The following is a 16,283-nucleotide window of genomic DNA, read 5'->3' as shown; positions in this document are numbered from 1 at the left end:
TAATCAAAACCTTTTTTTTTTGGAGAATTATTACAGGTTGTTTAAAATCATACAGATTTTTTGTTTTGTACACACACACACACACACACACATACATTTTTTGATAAAGGTATACACCAAGAGGTTAAGAAGAAAATAAATGGATACTTTTTAGCTTAGAGAACTTAAAAATCAGTGATATATGAAGAAGATGATGAAATAGGGGTTATTCATAATAGGAACACCCAGCAGTAGAATGAGGTGGAGGAGAGGACTACATAGTTCTCACACTTTAAGACAGGAATAGAATTCTTCCTATACAGTTGTGATGATGATTAGAACATAATATTTATGATACATGTGAAGAAATCTTGTCAAAATATTATAAAAAGGGAGAGAATTGATAGAAATAACAAGGTAACTACTTTGTAAGGAAAAATTAAAGAGCTCAATTTGTATATCAATATGAAACTTTCAAAGGGAAGATATGATGGAGTAAATGAAAAGACATGAAAATGAAAATTAGTACTAAAAATAGATCTTCATATATGGCTGATTAGCTTCTGTGGCTGAAAATATTTGCTTAAAAGGGTGGTATAGACCATTTATGTTTTCAGGGTTTTATAGACTGCATTTGTGACCCCAGACAACTGGGGTTACCCAGATGGCAAATTTGTACTCTTGGTTTCCCTAGAGCTAGAGAAGAGAGTGTGAGTAAAACACTACAAATTCATCACTCCCTATCAGAGATAACAACATCTAATTCTAAATACAAAGTAGATGACTTGTCTGAAGGACTCCTTATTGTTATATAAGTAACAGAGTTTAGTTTGGGGAAGCTTAAAGATAGACTTGATATTTAGGAAATAAACTTTTCCCAAATGAAAGCATCTTTTCCCTTGTCATAAAAGTAGAAGATGCTCATTTTAAAAGTTCTAAACTGGGTACAATTGTGGGTCCCAGCTGCTCAGGAGACTGAGGCAGGCAGATTGGTTGAGCCCAGGAGTTCAAGACTGCAGTGAGCTATGATCTCACCAGTGTACTCCACCCTTGATGACAGAGCAAGACCTTGTCCCTTACAAAACAAAACACACACACACAAAAAAACCTCAAAACTTCAGACAAAATAAAAATATGAAAAAGAAACCTTACTACTTTCATGTAATTCTGCTATCATTTTGGTATATGTCTTTACTGATTTTTAAAAAATACATCTGTACCACATGCAAAAAACATGTTTTGTTTCTTAAATGTTACTTCATAGTATAATGCTGTTTTGCAACCCCATTTTTTCATTTCTTGTTTTTTTTGGGACATCTTTCTAAGCTAATAAATATATATGCCATTTTTAATAGCTATGTTCTGTCTTAAAAAATGATAGTCTTTATTGTGACTAGATTATGACCATAAATATACCATAATTTATTTTTAAAAATTGCCAGTGTTAAATATGCACATGACACATATGTCATTTAAATTTTTTCAGTGTTTTCAGTTTTATAGTAAACAGGCTTGTAAGTCTCTTCTGGCTGCTTACTTCTGTTGGATAAAATTTTAGTAATGAAAATCCTGGTTTGAAAGACATGAATTTTTTAAAGACTTTCAAAACATACTAGTAATCGACTCCTGTACATTTTATTTCAAGCAATGGAGTTTATGAATGCTTTTTTTCCTTTTTAAAAAGATCCCATCAGCTGTGAGCATTATCAGTTAATTTAACTTTTGCCAACCTTATTACAAATACTTGAGTCTAAAATGATGAAATGTTCTTGGGAAGAAGTCAAAATAATTTCCCTTGAGATAGTTAGAAGTAAACTGCACAAATGTTATTTTAAGAACTTTTATGGCAGAATGGATGCATGCTTTTGATAGAATTAAATAAATGAAGGCAAAAAACCCAGCACTTTTTTTCTGTTTAAAATGATATGTCATCTAGAACTTATGTAAAGATAATAAAAGACACAAAAATAGAACATTTATTAGGAAATAAATTTCTATTTATAATAGCACAATTGCAACTAATATGACTAACCTTTAGGGACAGAGAGTACTTCTTGTCTAGGATTTAGATGTTTACTATTTCTTAAGAACATTCTTTTTTTTTTTTTTTGCAGATAGCAATTTATTAGGCAGAGAGAGAGAGAGAGAGCAAGAACATTCTTATACCACTTAGATGACTGGTTTTTTTTTTCTTGATAGGGAGTTGGGTTTTCAAAATGCTGCCTCTATTAAAAATATCTTTTTCATTTGCATAATTTTATGTTCCATTTGTATCTTTTTTTTACGGAAGTAGAAGCCTTTTTATTTTTGTTTGTTGAAACTGTTAATATTATCAATAATATTCTCAAATTGGTATTTTTTAAGATATGAGTTCATTTGGAAGTTTGCCAGTGATTTGTTGAGCATTTTAATTTATATGTTAAGTTGTTTTCATCCTGATTCTGAGAAGATAGATTCTTAGCGACAATGAAGGGAATGTTTTTATGCTCACTTTATTTTTAATAAAAATACACTATGAGCATTTATTTATTAAGTCATTCTCCTCATACCTTTCTATCTTCAAGATGGCAAACCTATTTAAAATGAAACACTATTTGAAATGTGTGAAAATTTGAGTTTATCTTGAGCTTTCAGTTAATAAAATTTATAAGCACCATCACTTACTCTTATTTTATTAGCCATTGAGCATCCTGGTAAATCATACAGGTATGTTCCCTGTTCTCATGGAACTGTAGGCCTGTAGCGGTCTTAGAAAATAAAAGCACAACAAAACAAAACAAAAACACTGTAATTACAATTTGTGACAAGTAGTATGAAGGGAAACTGTAGTGTTAGCTAATAATGGGAAAGCCTATTTTCAACCAGCTGGTCAGGATAGGTATTCTGAAGAGGTGACATACAAACTAACGTGAAGGATTTGAAGGAATGAGCCATGTATGCAGAAGGGGGAGTAAACCAACTTGAGGGGACAGTCTATTAAAAAAACTTTAGGTATGAAAGAACTTGGTGTGTTGAAGGAATTGAAAGGAGATGTCTGTGGCTGGAATAGTGGGTGACATTGAGACTAGAACTGGATGAATGAGGTTGTGGAGGTAGATTATGCAGATCTTGTAAGCTTAGTAAGGAGCTAAGATTTTATTAAAAGTATAATGGGAAGCCAATGAAGGAAAGTGACATGATATAATTTATTTTGGCTGTTGTAAGAATTATGGATGGGGAGTGGGGAGACTAATAAGTGATGGTAGGCTGGATTTAGTGTAAAAGCAATGGAGATTGAGGGAAATGTATGCATTCAAAGTATAGTTGACTAACAACATGAGCTGAGGCAACATGGGTCTACTTATACATGATTTTTTTCAATAAATACTTTGGGAAATTATTTGGTGATGTGTGACAATTTGAAAAAACTTGCAGACAAATTGCATAGCCTAGAAATATTGGAAAAAATAAGAAAAAGGTATAGCTTGAATACATAAAATATTAGTAGATACTTGTCTATCTTACCATCAAATATATACAAATTTCTTATAAAAAAGTTAAAATTCATCAAAACTGATGGTACAAACACTGTAGACTATACATGACACCATTAAGTTAAGAAGTGTAAAGAAATGTAAAGATGCAGTATTAAAACTGCATAAAAGGTACGTAGTATATGCTGTAGTACTGTAATACTTTTGTAGCTACCTCCTGTTGCTACTGCAGTGAGCTCAAGTCTTGTGAATACCTGCTTAAAACACCATGTGATGCTAATCATCTCCAACTGAACAGTTCATCTTTCCAGTAAATTTGGTATAGTAGTTAAAAATGATCTCTCTTGATTATTTTTCATCATGTTTAGTTGAATAGCACTATGGAACTCATACAAAGTGCCACTAGCAACGCTGGAAGTGTTACTGAGAAACAGGCAAAAGTCATGCCAGTATAAGAAAAAGTTTAATTGCTTGATATGTGGCGTAGATTGAGGTCTGCAGCTTTAGTTGCTCACCCTTTCAGACAGAGATTCATTTATAAACATGACATAAACTTTCAGTATTGATAAATACAGTACAATACTACAAATGTGTTTTCTCTCCCTTATAGTTTTAAAATATTTCTTTCTCTAGCTTACTTTATTGTAAGAATACAGTGTATCACATATAAGATGCAAAATATGTGTTAATTTTTTATCGGTAAGGCTTCTGGTCAGTATTAGGCTATTAGTAGTTAAGTTGTTGAAGAGTTAACAGTTATGCACAGATTTTGACTGCTCTGGGGTTCAGGGTTCCTAACACCTTAGTTGTTCAAGGGTCAACTGAATATTTAGGAGATAAAAATGACAGGACTCATTGAGGATTTAAATATGGGACAGGAGGGAAACATACTTCGGTATTTAGTTTATTAAATTTTATATAGTCAGTGAGTACATAAAAGTATTAACAAATGATGCATCTACTGAGTTACTTTTTATTTGTATTCTTGGTTTTATAAAATGAATACAACTTGTAAATAGAGTTTGAGAGGTAAACAGACTGATAGTGTAAATATAAAGATCTACTGATAAAGAAAACATCTCTGAAGATGTAGCATAAATTAATAAAAACAATTTATGCATAAGGTTCTTGAAATTTATTGCCTAAAGGACATTATCTGTCCTAGGTAATTAACCCATTTATGCCTAGTGTCCCATTACTGGAAGGCTAAGTTTGTGGGAGTTATTTATATCCTACTGCTGAAGGTCATCACCAAGGTCTGGTTTTTCACAAAAGAAATTTGCAACCTTCCAACATAAATGGGTTAATAAATGTTTGTTGAATTAATGAGTGTATTTTAAGACATATCTGTTGCTCTCTTTCTTTCTGAAGACTTGAGTTTCCATCTAGTATAATTTTCCATCAGCCTTCAGAAATCTTTTAGCATTTTATGTGCAGACCAGCCATGAGGCTCTGTTCCTTTTTCCCCCCAATTCGCTTTTTCTCAGTTCTTCAAATTCAGTGATTTTATTGATCTGTTTTCAAGTGTATTTTTTTCTTTGTCATCTTCATTCTGCAGTTAAGCCATCAGTGAATGTTTTTATTTTAGATATTGTATTTTTTAGTTCTAGAATTTCTACTTTGTTATTTTTTATGTTTCTGTTGCTTTGTTAAAGTTTTTTTTTTAACTTGCTATGATTGTGTTTTTCTCTGCATCATTAAGCAGAATCATAGTTGCTGATTCAAGAATAATAGTTGCTTGAAAAGCTGTGCTGATTCCAACATCTGGATCATCCTGGAGTTAGTGTATATTGGTTTTCTTTTCTCTTGAAAATTGACCACTTTTTCTGATTTTTTTTATATGTCGGGAATTTTAGATTTTGTTTTGGATATTGTGAATATGAAGTTGTGGAGCCTCTGAGTTCCATTATATTCCTCCAAAGAGTGTTAATGCTTTTGTTGAACAGTTCATTAACATGATTGGACACAAATTGCAAGCTCTGTCTCTTGAGCAGTAGTTCTTAGTTCAGTTCTTTTATCTCTACCTGGACTACTTGCAATCTATTCTTTGCATGTTTAGTTCAGGGGTCAGCCAGAAATTTGTACAGAGTTTGTACCTAGATTTTGTGTCTCTCCCTTTCTGGGTCTCTTCTTTCTAGGGTATGTCTCTCACTTTCTAGCAACTCTGAACTCTGTCCTTTGATTCTTCAAGATAGTAAAACAATGGGGTTTAGCTTAGAGTTTTAGGCACTTGGTGTGGTGCTGACTGGAACTGCTCTCAGGCCAAAAGTTGTAGACGGGAAATTTACCTAACACCACACTCTTCCAAGTATTGACTGCTCTCTAATTTTTACCTGCTTTTGGTCAGTCTTCAGGGCCAACAGGTAGCTGATTTTTATTTTTTCTTCAGAATTTATAGTTGTTACCTGTGGGAAGGTTAACCTGGTAGGTATTTACTCAGCCATAGCAGAAGCAGAATTCTCTCTTGTTCCTTTTTGTGTGGGGAACTTCCCTTCATGATTGTGCTTCCTAATGTAGATACTAGCTTTGTATCTGTATTATACATAAATTAGTTGAGAAATTGTCATTTTGAATATCACTATTGTAAAGTGCTTGACTTGTGAGAAAAGCTATACCTCTTAAGAAGTAACAGTCTTGGCTGGGCACAGTGGCTCATGCCTGTAATCCCAGCAGTTTGGGAGGCTGAGGCAGGCAGACACTTAAGGTCAGGAGTTCAAGACTAGCCTAGCCAACATGACAAAACACTGTCTCTGCTAAAAATACAAAAATTAGCTGGGCATGGTGGCTCACACTTGTAATCCAAGCCACTTGGGAGGCTGAGACAGGAAATCACTCAAACTCAGGAAGCAGAGGGTGCAGTGAGCCGATATCATGTCATTGTACTCCAGCCTGGGCAACAGAGTGAGACTCCATCTCAATTTGAAAAAAAAAAAGGAAGTAACAGTCTAGTAAGGAAGACAGGTAAATAGAAGATAGTAGTAAAAGTGAAAAAAACCTTGATAAGAGATATATACTATGAAAAACACAGAGGAATGGAAGCTTAATCCAGTCTGACAGGAAAGAGAAGAGATGAAAGAAGTCTTTCTAGAAGAGGTGATTTCTGTGTTTTATCTATGTATGAGAAATAGGAGATGCCAGGTGAGAAATGAATAAAGGGCTTTCTAGGAAGAAGAGAGAAGAACACAAATATGTATGTGGGGGCCTAAGAGCAAATGATCTGTTGGAAGAATTGCAAGTAGTTTTGGTGTGCCACAATATAGGGTATATATGGGGACAGGGGGAACTGTCAAAATATGAGGCCAGAGAAGTTAAACTGGAGCCTGATGATTAAAGGCCTTAAATGTCATGTCAAGGACTTTGAACTTTAAATCATAGATAGTGGGAAGCCATTGATGCATTTTAAATGTGAGTATGATTTCAAATTTGCATGTTAGAATGATTATTTTGGTAGCAATGTACAGGGTAAGAAACGGGAGGTAGGGATGCCAAGTCAGGCAAGAAATTATGAAAGCCTAAGGGAATGATGGTAGAAAGGAGGGATGAACTCACATGAGAATTTAGCAATTAGAAGCTATAGGTCTTGGTAATATATTTGTTGTATGTGCTGTAAATGTTAATGAACAAGAAGTCTAGAATGATTGGAAGTATGGTTTGGCTGTGACCCCACCTAAATCTCATCTTGAATTGTAGCTCCCATAATTCCCATGTGTCAGCAGAGGGACCCAGTGGGAGGTAATTGAATTATGGGGTGGGGCATTTCTTTCCCCTGCTGTTCTCATGATGGTAAGCCTTATGAGATGTGATGGTTTTATAAAGGGGAGTACCCCTGCACAAGCTCTCTTGCCTGCCACCACATAAGATGTTTCTTTGCATCTTCTTTGCCTTCTACCATAATTGTGAGGCCTCCTGAGCCATGTGGAACTGTGAGTCCATTAAACTTCTTTCCTTTATAAATTACCCAGTGCTGGGCATGTTTTTATTAGCAGTGTCAAAACAGACTAAAACAGTAAATTGGTACTGAGGTAGTGGGGCTCTGCTGTAAAGATACCTAAAAATGTGGAAGCATCTTTGGGTCTGGGTAACAGGCAGAGGTTGGAACAGTTTAGAGGGCTCAGAAGAAGACAGGAAAATGTGGGAAAGTTTTGAACTTCCTATAGACTTGTTGAATAGCTTTGACCAAAATGCTGAAGGTGATAGGGACAATAAAATCCAGGCTTAGGGTGGTCTCAGATGGCAGTGAAGAACTTGTTGGGAACTGGAGTAAAGGTCACTCTTACTATGCAGAGACTGGCAGCATTTTGTCCCTGGCCTAGAAGTCTATGGAACTTTGAACTTGAGAGAGGTAATTTAGGGTATCTGGTGGAAGAAATTTCTAAGCAACAGAGCATTCAAGAAAAAGCAGAACATAGAAGTTTGGAAAATTTGCAGACTGACAATGCAGTAGAAAAGAAAACCCCATTTTCTGGGGAGAAATTCAAGCTGACTGTGAAATTTGCATAAGTAACAAGGGGCCAAATGTAAATCACCAAGACAATGGGGAAAATGTCTCCAGGGCATGTCAGAGAACTTCCAGGCAGGCCCTCCCATCACAGATTCAGAGGCCTAGGAGGAAAAAATGGTTTCCTGAGCCAGGCCCAGGGCCCCTGCTGTGTGCAGCCTAGGGAATTGATGTCCTGCATCCCAGCCACTCTAGCCATGGCGAAAATTGGCCAAGGTACAGCTCGGGCCATGACTTCAGGGGTGCAAACCTCCACCCTTGGCAGCTTCCATGTGGTGTTGAGCCTACAGGTGCATAGAAGTCAAAAATTAAGGTTTGGCAACCTCTACCTAGATTTCAGAGGATGTATGGAAACTCCTGGATGTCCAGGTAGAAGTTTGCTGCGGGGGTAGAATCCTCATGGATAACCTGTGCTAGCGCAGTGCAGAAGGGAAATGTGAGTCATAGCCCTTATACACAGTCCCCACTGGGGCACTGCCTAGTGGAGCTGTGAGAAGAGGGCCACTGTCCTCCAGACTCCAGAATGGTAGATCCACTGACAGCTTGCATCATGTACCTGGAAAAGCCACAGATAATAGCAGCCCATGAAAGCAGCCAGGAGCAGGGCTATACCCTGCAAAGCCACAGGGATGGAGCCTCCCAGGGCTTTGGGAACTCACCTCTTGCATCACCATGACCTGGATGTGAAACATGAAGTCAAAGGGGATCATTTTGGAACTTTAAGGTTTAATGACTGCCCTATCATATGTCAGACTTGCATGGGGCCTGTAACTCCTTTGTTTTGGCCGATTTCTCACATTTAGAATGGGTTTATTAACCTAATGTCTGTACCTCTATTGTATCTAGGAAGTAACTAACTTACTTTTGATTTTATGGGCTCATAGGCAGAAGGGACTTGTCTCAGATGAGACTTCAGACTGTGGACTTTTGAGTTAATGCTGAGATGAGTTAATTCTTTGGGGAACTGTTTCATGATTGGTTTAGAAATGTAAGGACATGAGATTTCAGAGGGCCAGGGGTGGAATGATATAGTTTAGCTGTGTCACCATCCAAATCTTAGCTTTGAATTTTAGCTCCCATAATTCCCACGTCGTGGGAGGGATCTGGTAGTAATTGAATCATGGGGTGGGTGGAGCATCTTTCTCATGTTGTTCTTGTGGTAGTGAGTAAGTCTTATGAGAGCTGCTGGTTTTATAAAGCAGGGGTTCCTCTGCAAATGCTTGCTTGCCTTTTGCTGTATAAGATGTGACTTTGCTCCTCATTTGCTTTCCACCATGATTGTGTGGCCTTCCCAGCTGTGTGGAACTGTGAGTCCATTAAACTTCTGTCCTTTATAAATTAACCAGTCTTGGTTATGTCTTATTAGCAGTGTGAACAGACTAATACAGAGGTTATCCTTCCCTTCACAGATTAATATAAAATAGAGTAATACAGAGCTTACTGTTTTTTCTCTCATAAAAATGATCAGGAAGTAGCAGCACATTTTGGCCTCTGGTAGAGGCATCTCATCATCTCTGACTTATAGCAGTTTTTTTTAATTTTATGGCAATGATACTTTAGAACTAATAAATAGAAGAAACTACTTAAAGTTGTCAGGGGTTATTTGCTTTTTATTATCTTTTGTAATCACAGATTTGCTCCTTATTTTCTACCATGTTATAGCATTAGTAACCGTTTTATTAAGCTACTTGTGTGTGTGTGCTTCGGTTTGTCTTTTGTAAACAAAACAGTCATTAAACAGAAGAATATAAAGTAAAAAGTATCCTTTCCAAGAAAAAAAGAATAATGTTTTTGCACACTCAGTCCTACTTTCTCAAAATAAGACCTCTTTTCAGTCAGTTTTTGTTCTGTTGGTGGATGCTTTATCAAGCAATAAATATACTGGACAACTTTAAACAGCATCTATTAGTTCTCCAATATGAAGGATGGAGAATTTCATATATTTAATAACAATCTTCTTCTACCTCCCTATATCTATCTGTTAGCTGTGTTAATATTGTCAGTCTAGAGGATACTTTATTACAATAAATAATATCATTAAACCTCTATTTTTTGAATTAGCAAATGTATAGTGTCCATTGATTACCTTCTGTGAAAGACAAGGAAAGTGGTATACTTATGCTTTCTATTTTTAGCTCCTGTATTATTTGTAGTGATTTAAAAAAAATTCTCCTTTAAGCATTTATTTGTATTATTTAAATCTTTGCATTTTTCTAAGATGAGTTCGATTTTTTATTTTTTTCTACTTTTTAATCCTTTTACAAGTTCTTACTCTGAACCAATTCTACATTCCTTAAATTGTTCTACCTTAGTTGAACACTATCTGTTAAGGATTAAAGCAGTCTATGGTGGGAAAACTAGTTCTATTAGAGAGGATTGGAGAATTATGATTATGGCCTTCAAACAGCTGAGAAGCTATCATGTTAAAGAATGAATAGATATATTTTTTCTTATTCCAGGTGACATCAGTTGGTAAGAGTACTTCAAGAAGATTTTGACTCAGTGTAAGGAAAAAGGAAGTTTTTAAATGATTGAGATCTATAATCCCTCAGCCTTCTCTTAGCATCATTTTAATTTTTTTCTTTTATGTCTTAGAGTTAAGTCCTATTGTAGAAGATTACATAACTGTTTGCCTTTACCCCCTTAAAGATTTTGAGTAAGATATTATGGAAGCATAGGGAAGGACCACTCAGTTTAGGGGCACAGGGTGTCAGGAAACATTCCTAAAAGGAGATGTCACTTTAATATGTGTAAATATTAACCTGGTAATAGGAGAGATGGAGGTGAGATCACAGAGGAGAAAGTCTACAGAAGGGACAGTATACTCAAAAGCAGATAAATGAGTTTGAATGGACCTGACTTATTTGAGGAGCTATAAATAGGTTGTTGAAACTAGAGTACTGTTAAGGACATAGATGAGCATTTGGTAAGTCAGATGGAAATTCAGCCATTATTCTGAATGTGATGAGAAGTCAGTTAAGTGGAGTAACCTGGTATATAAATTCTGGTACATTGGGGAAAGTGATTTGAAGTGGACAAGTGAAGTCAGGGAGAGCAGTTATGAAGGTATTGCAGTAGTCTGTGCAAGAAATGATAATTCATTGTAGTAAGGGTGGGAGAAAGTTGCAGTTTAAAATCCTAAGAGGTATATGTTTTTTTGTTTGTTTGTTTGTTTGAGTGAAGTTCTTGCTCTGTCACCCAGGCTGAAGTGCAGTGGTACGGTCATGGCTCACTGTAGCCTTGACTTCCTGGGCTCAAGTGATCCTCCCACCTTGGTTATTATTGATGCAGAGGATTTTCCTTTTTGGAACTTGAGATAATTACACAAAGAAGTTCTTACAAGGTGACATTTACCTTAGTCTGGAATCTGTATTTCAGCAATTCAGGAATTGCATTATTGCAATATAATTAAGGAAACTGCATTATTGATAGGTTAAAAATGCAGGAATGCAATAATTGATAGGTTATATCTCTTGGAAAATACCAGTTTTTAAGATGACAGTGAGAAACGTAGCTTTCAGAATGAAAGTGCCTAATAGTCTTCTTGGCCAGTAAATTTTCTTCCCCTATAGGCTGCTTTGTTTTCTGGACATGATTTAGGTTCCACCCTTCAACTTCCAAATCAAAGTTCACTTCACTTTGATTTGGAAGTGAACCACATGGGGAGAGAGAGAGAAGATGTGGGCTTAGCTTATGAGAAAAATAGAATGGTTCTGAGCTAGTAGTTGTATGGCAGCCTTCTCATTTAGCAGTAGCTTTCTAATTCTGCAACTTCTACGGGAGCTTCCTTGCTTGCCAGCTTCCTGCAGTGATGGTACCAGCCTCTGTGATTGTGGCTGAGGCAAAGTGGTTCTGTGGGCTAGGAGTTATTTCTAGGAGCTCAGTCACTCTAGACTCTGCCTCTCTAATATTTCCATTGATTTTTGTGAGCATCTGATTCTTATCTTAAACCCCCTTTTTTTGCTTAAACTACCTGCAGTGGATTCTGATCCTGGACCATTAAATTGGCATAAAACTGTTTTGGGCAACAGATCCTCAAGGAATATACAAGGGTCACTGGTAACCAGTTTGTGGCACCGAATGTTCATCTGTGCTTGCCTGGGATGAAGTACCTGTGAAAGCAAAGCCTTGCTAAACCGATTATATATTTTAGGAGGCAAAAGAATATAAAGATATGAGAGAATTGGCTGTTTTTAACTCTACTGTAGAGTTTAAATCAGTGGTTCTCAGCCTGGGGTGATTTTGCTCTCCAAGGAATACTTGGAAATGTCTGGTGACATTTTTAGTTATCAGAACTGTGGTAGGGGAGTGCTACTGGTATCTAGTGAGTAGAGACCAAGAATCCTGCTGCACGGGATTGTCATCTCCTCACTGCAACAACAAGGAATTACCTGGCCCAAAATGTCAATAGTGTTTAGTTTGAGAAATTCTGGTTTAAAGAAAATTTAAACCACAGGGTTAAATTTTTAAATCTTGGCTGAAGTTATGGTTAGAGTACTAAGGAATTTGGTGATTGACTTAAAAGAGTCTTTTATGTCTTATAACTCCAGGGCTGTCGTAGCCTAAATCAGGTACAGACTCTGATCCAACAAGTTATTTAACTGTGTTCAGTGTAGACCGAACTCAGAGCTTCATTGTATTTCATAGGTGTGAGTTGGGTTATTGACTGGGAAAGAGTGAGGTTCTAGGGATTAGAATCATGACATGGAACCATTTGAATGACTCCAGGTATTCTTAACCTGTGGTGTGTACTGAACCTCCCTTGACAGCAGAAGTAGCTTCTCCTCCTTTGAGTGATGCTTAAAGATGCTGTAATGACTTCAGCTTGTTGAGTGATAGCTTTTTAAATTCCCATTCCCACCACCTTTTGACCTCTAGAACGATAGCTAGAGTCAGATCCCAGGAAGTTTAAGGGGCCAACCTGATGATGAAAGACAAGTTTTATGCATCAAAAGAATTGCAAAAATTTTACTAGTTCATGTTAGCAAAAACTTATGCAATAGATATGAAATCAAATTCAAAGAGGTGCTCTACCAGGAAAGGAGGAATCTAATTTTAGTTTGGGCTGAATCTATTTAATGTAGATTCATCTATGAGAGATTTTAGATTTGGTTCTTGCTCAAGCAGCTGGGACTGGTTCTAATTGCTTGTTTGCTTGTCTGAAATGTGGATTCAGTAGTGACCTACATTGAGTAAAGTTGAGATGCGAAACTTGGGGAATTAGGAATGTTGGGTGGATTTATTTTGTGCAGCTGGCTTCCTTACTCTCTAACTAAGTACCTACCCCAAGATAGATGTTCTCTACTACCTTTAAGGAAATACAACAGTGAGAGAAATGCTGGAATGCTTAAAAAGTACTGTAGTGACTGTCTTCTCTGACCTTGGTATGAATGTAAGAGATGCTGCTACAAAATGAGCTTTCTGAATTCAGTGGACTCCTGGAATGTCAGAGGCAAGTAACAGAACTTAACCATCGGACTCAAGGTAGGCATGGTTAATATAGTATGCAAATTGATCAAGGAGTTCCTAGGACTTACATGGAAGGGCAGCTCACTAAGGTTCTTGCTCTAGATGCGGAAACTAAACAAACAAACAAAAACAGAACACTTTAGGTCTAATGGATATAGGATTGATTTTAGGTCTCCATAATGTCTACTACCCATAGCTTTATCACTTCACAGATCTAGAACTCCTTAAAAAAAAAAAAGAGGCAGGGTACCTTCCTTTGAGGAAGGACTTCGTGATAATATCACGGGTAGGCACAATTAATTTTCTTCATAGCCTTCCCTAAAGAAAGGGATCTTTGGTTATTTATGAGCATAACTGTTCATCAGAAGGCAAATCCTCAAAACTTTCAGGGGTTGTTGGAACCTGTGCAAATGATAAATCCCAGTGACTCAGGACACCATTGTGTTCCATGAGGCAGATGGGAGTTTATGGAAATCAAGTATGGAATGGAGCGTTGACTTGAAATTATTTAATAGTGGACCTGATAGTCCATGAATTTGTACTGTGGTTATATCTTGTTTCTTACTGCATGTTTGGAATAAATATGTTCAACAAGTGGAAGAATCCCCAAATTAGTTCCCATATTCATGAGTTAATGGACTTTATGGTAGGAAGAGCCAGTGTAACCCCCTGAAGTTCTTTTTACCAAAGCAGCCTCATATCCTGAATCTCAGAGATTAGTGCCATATTAATCAGCCTTCATTAACTCTTGTTTTACCTATGCAGAAGATTTTGGAGAGTGATGATGTATTATCATAAGCTTCTTATACTACTCCAGTTGTATCTTCTGTTCCACATGTGGTCTCTTTGCTAGAAACAGAACATGGCACTTGGTAGTTAGCTATTGATTTATCAAATGCCTTACTGAATCTAATTAACAGAGAACATCAGGAATACCCAGCAATGCAGTACACTGTCATCATACTGCCTCCATGGTTAGGTCAGCATTTTAGCTCTGTGCCATCATTTAGTCTGTAGGGATTTTGTTCATCTCACTGTTCCTCAGTACATCATCCTGGTCTCCTACAGTGATGACATCATGCTGATTGACAGGACATTGTGATAGAGAACTAACAGGCATCTTAGATCCTTTGTAAAGACACAGCTGATGATAGGACATGAAGTCCATAAAAAATTTGAGGATATGACACCTTAGTGAAATTTCTGAGGTGTTTTGGGATATATTGGAATGTCCTTTCTGAAGTAGAAGATAAGCAACTGCATCTTGTATTCACTGCCACCTCAAAGAAGCACAGTAACTGGTGGGTCTCTCTGGGTTTGAAGTCAGGATATACTAAATTTTAAGTGTACTGCTCCAGCCTCTTTACTCAACAATCCATAAAACTGCAATTTGGTTGCTATGTGGAATTTGTGGCAGGCTCTAACAGGAGAATCACAGTGAAGGCTCCTTCATTTTAGAGCTAACTATATCTTCTCTAAAAAAGCTACTGACTTGTAATATGTCACAGAGAACAAATTCCTGAACACTGGATCTGAGTGACATGAGGATGCATAGCAGTGTTACATCATCAAATAGAAGTATTATACCTGGGATTGGGCAAAATGCAAGTGCTGAAAGTACATGTACATTGAGCAAGGAGGAGGTTCTTTTTTTTTTTGAGATGGAGTCTCGCTCTTATTGCCTAGGCTGGAGTGCAGTGGTGTGATCTTGGCTCACTGCCACCTCTGCCTCCTGGGTTCAAATGATTCTCCTGCTTCAGCCTCCCAGGTAGCTGGGATTACAGGCACATGCCACTATATCCAGCTAATTTTTATGCTTTTCTCAGAGATGGGGTTTCACCATGTTGGCCAGACTGGCCTCGAACTCCTGACCTCAGGTTATCCACCTGCCTCAGGCTCCTGAGGGTCTGGGATTACACGTGTGAGCCACCCTACCTGGCCACAAGAGGTTTTTTCTATATTGAGATTCCTCTCACAACCCCATGGCTTTATTCCTGGGGAGTTTGCTCTGTTCCTGGTTAGCGGATGGTTCTACATGATGTTTTGGCACCTGTCAGACTAAGAGCAGACTCTTGTAGAAACCGCCATTGCCCCCTAATACCTATTTTTTTCCTCCTTCTTTAGAAATAAAACTCTTGTTTTTTAGCAGGGCAATTGTCACTTAACTAAGAGACTCCCTTGCTATTGGGTGTAACCATGTGACAAGGCTTTGGCAAGTGATATGTAAGTGAAATTGTTCTTCCAGAAATTCTCTTTAAAATATTCTATTCCTTCCCCCTTTCTCCTTCTTGTCTCCCTCATCCTCCTTTCTTCCTCTTCTCTTCTTTCTTTTCTTCTTCTTTGTGAGTGTGTGGCGGTGGTAGGGGGAGGCAGGATAGGGTATTGTTCTGTTGCCCAAGCTGGAGTGCAGTGGAGCAATCTTGGCTTATTGCAGCCTTGATTTCATAGACTCAAGCAATTCTCCCACCTCAGCCTCCCAAGTAGCTGGGACCACAGGTGTGCGCCACCACACCTGGCTAATTTTTGTGTTCTTTTTGTAGAGATCGGCTTTCACCATGTTGCCTGGGCTGGACTAGAACTCCTGGGCTAAAGTGATTCTCCCACCTCTGCCTCCCAAAGTGGTTGGGATTACAGGCATGAGCCACTATATCCAGCTTCCTTCCTTCCTTCTTGATTTCTACATGAAACATGGATGTGATGTTTGGAGCTCTAGTATACATATGAAACAATTAGAATGAGGGTCTAAACCTGTAGATAGTGGAGTGATGAACCTGAAGAAGCTGGATCTTTGAGACCATAGATCTGACATTGATCCTGAATGTTGTCTTTGAGACACCTTTTTTATGTGAGGAAATAAACTTTTA

General features: G+C 37.4%; 1 protein-coding gene across 4 annotated transcripts in view; it reads left to right on the top strand.

Annotated features, from left to right (window-relative positions):
• SBF2 (SET binding factor 2) overlaps window positions 1–16,283 on the top strand; it is a 495,691-nt gene that overhangs the window by 60,752 nt on the left and 418,656 nt on the right. The gene's annotated exons all lie outside the window — the stretch shown is intronic.

The sequence above is a fragment of the Callithrix jacchus genome, chromosome 10 (assembly GCF_049354715.1).
Source record: "Callithrix jacchus isolate 240 chromosome 10, calJac240_pri, whole genome shotgun sequence".
NCBI classification, from domain to species: domain Eukaryota; kingdom Metazoa; phylum Chordata; class Mammalia; order Primates; family Cebidae; genus Callithrix; species Callithrix jacchus.
Note: the sequence above shows the minus strand (reverse complement) of the source record. Positions and strands in the feature narration are given on the sequence as shown.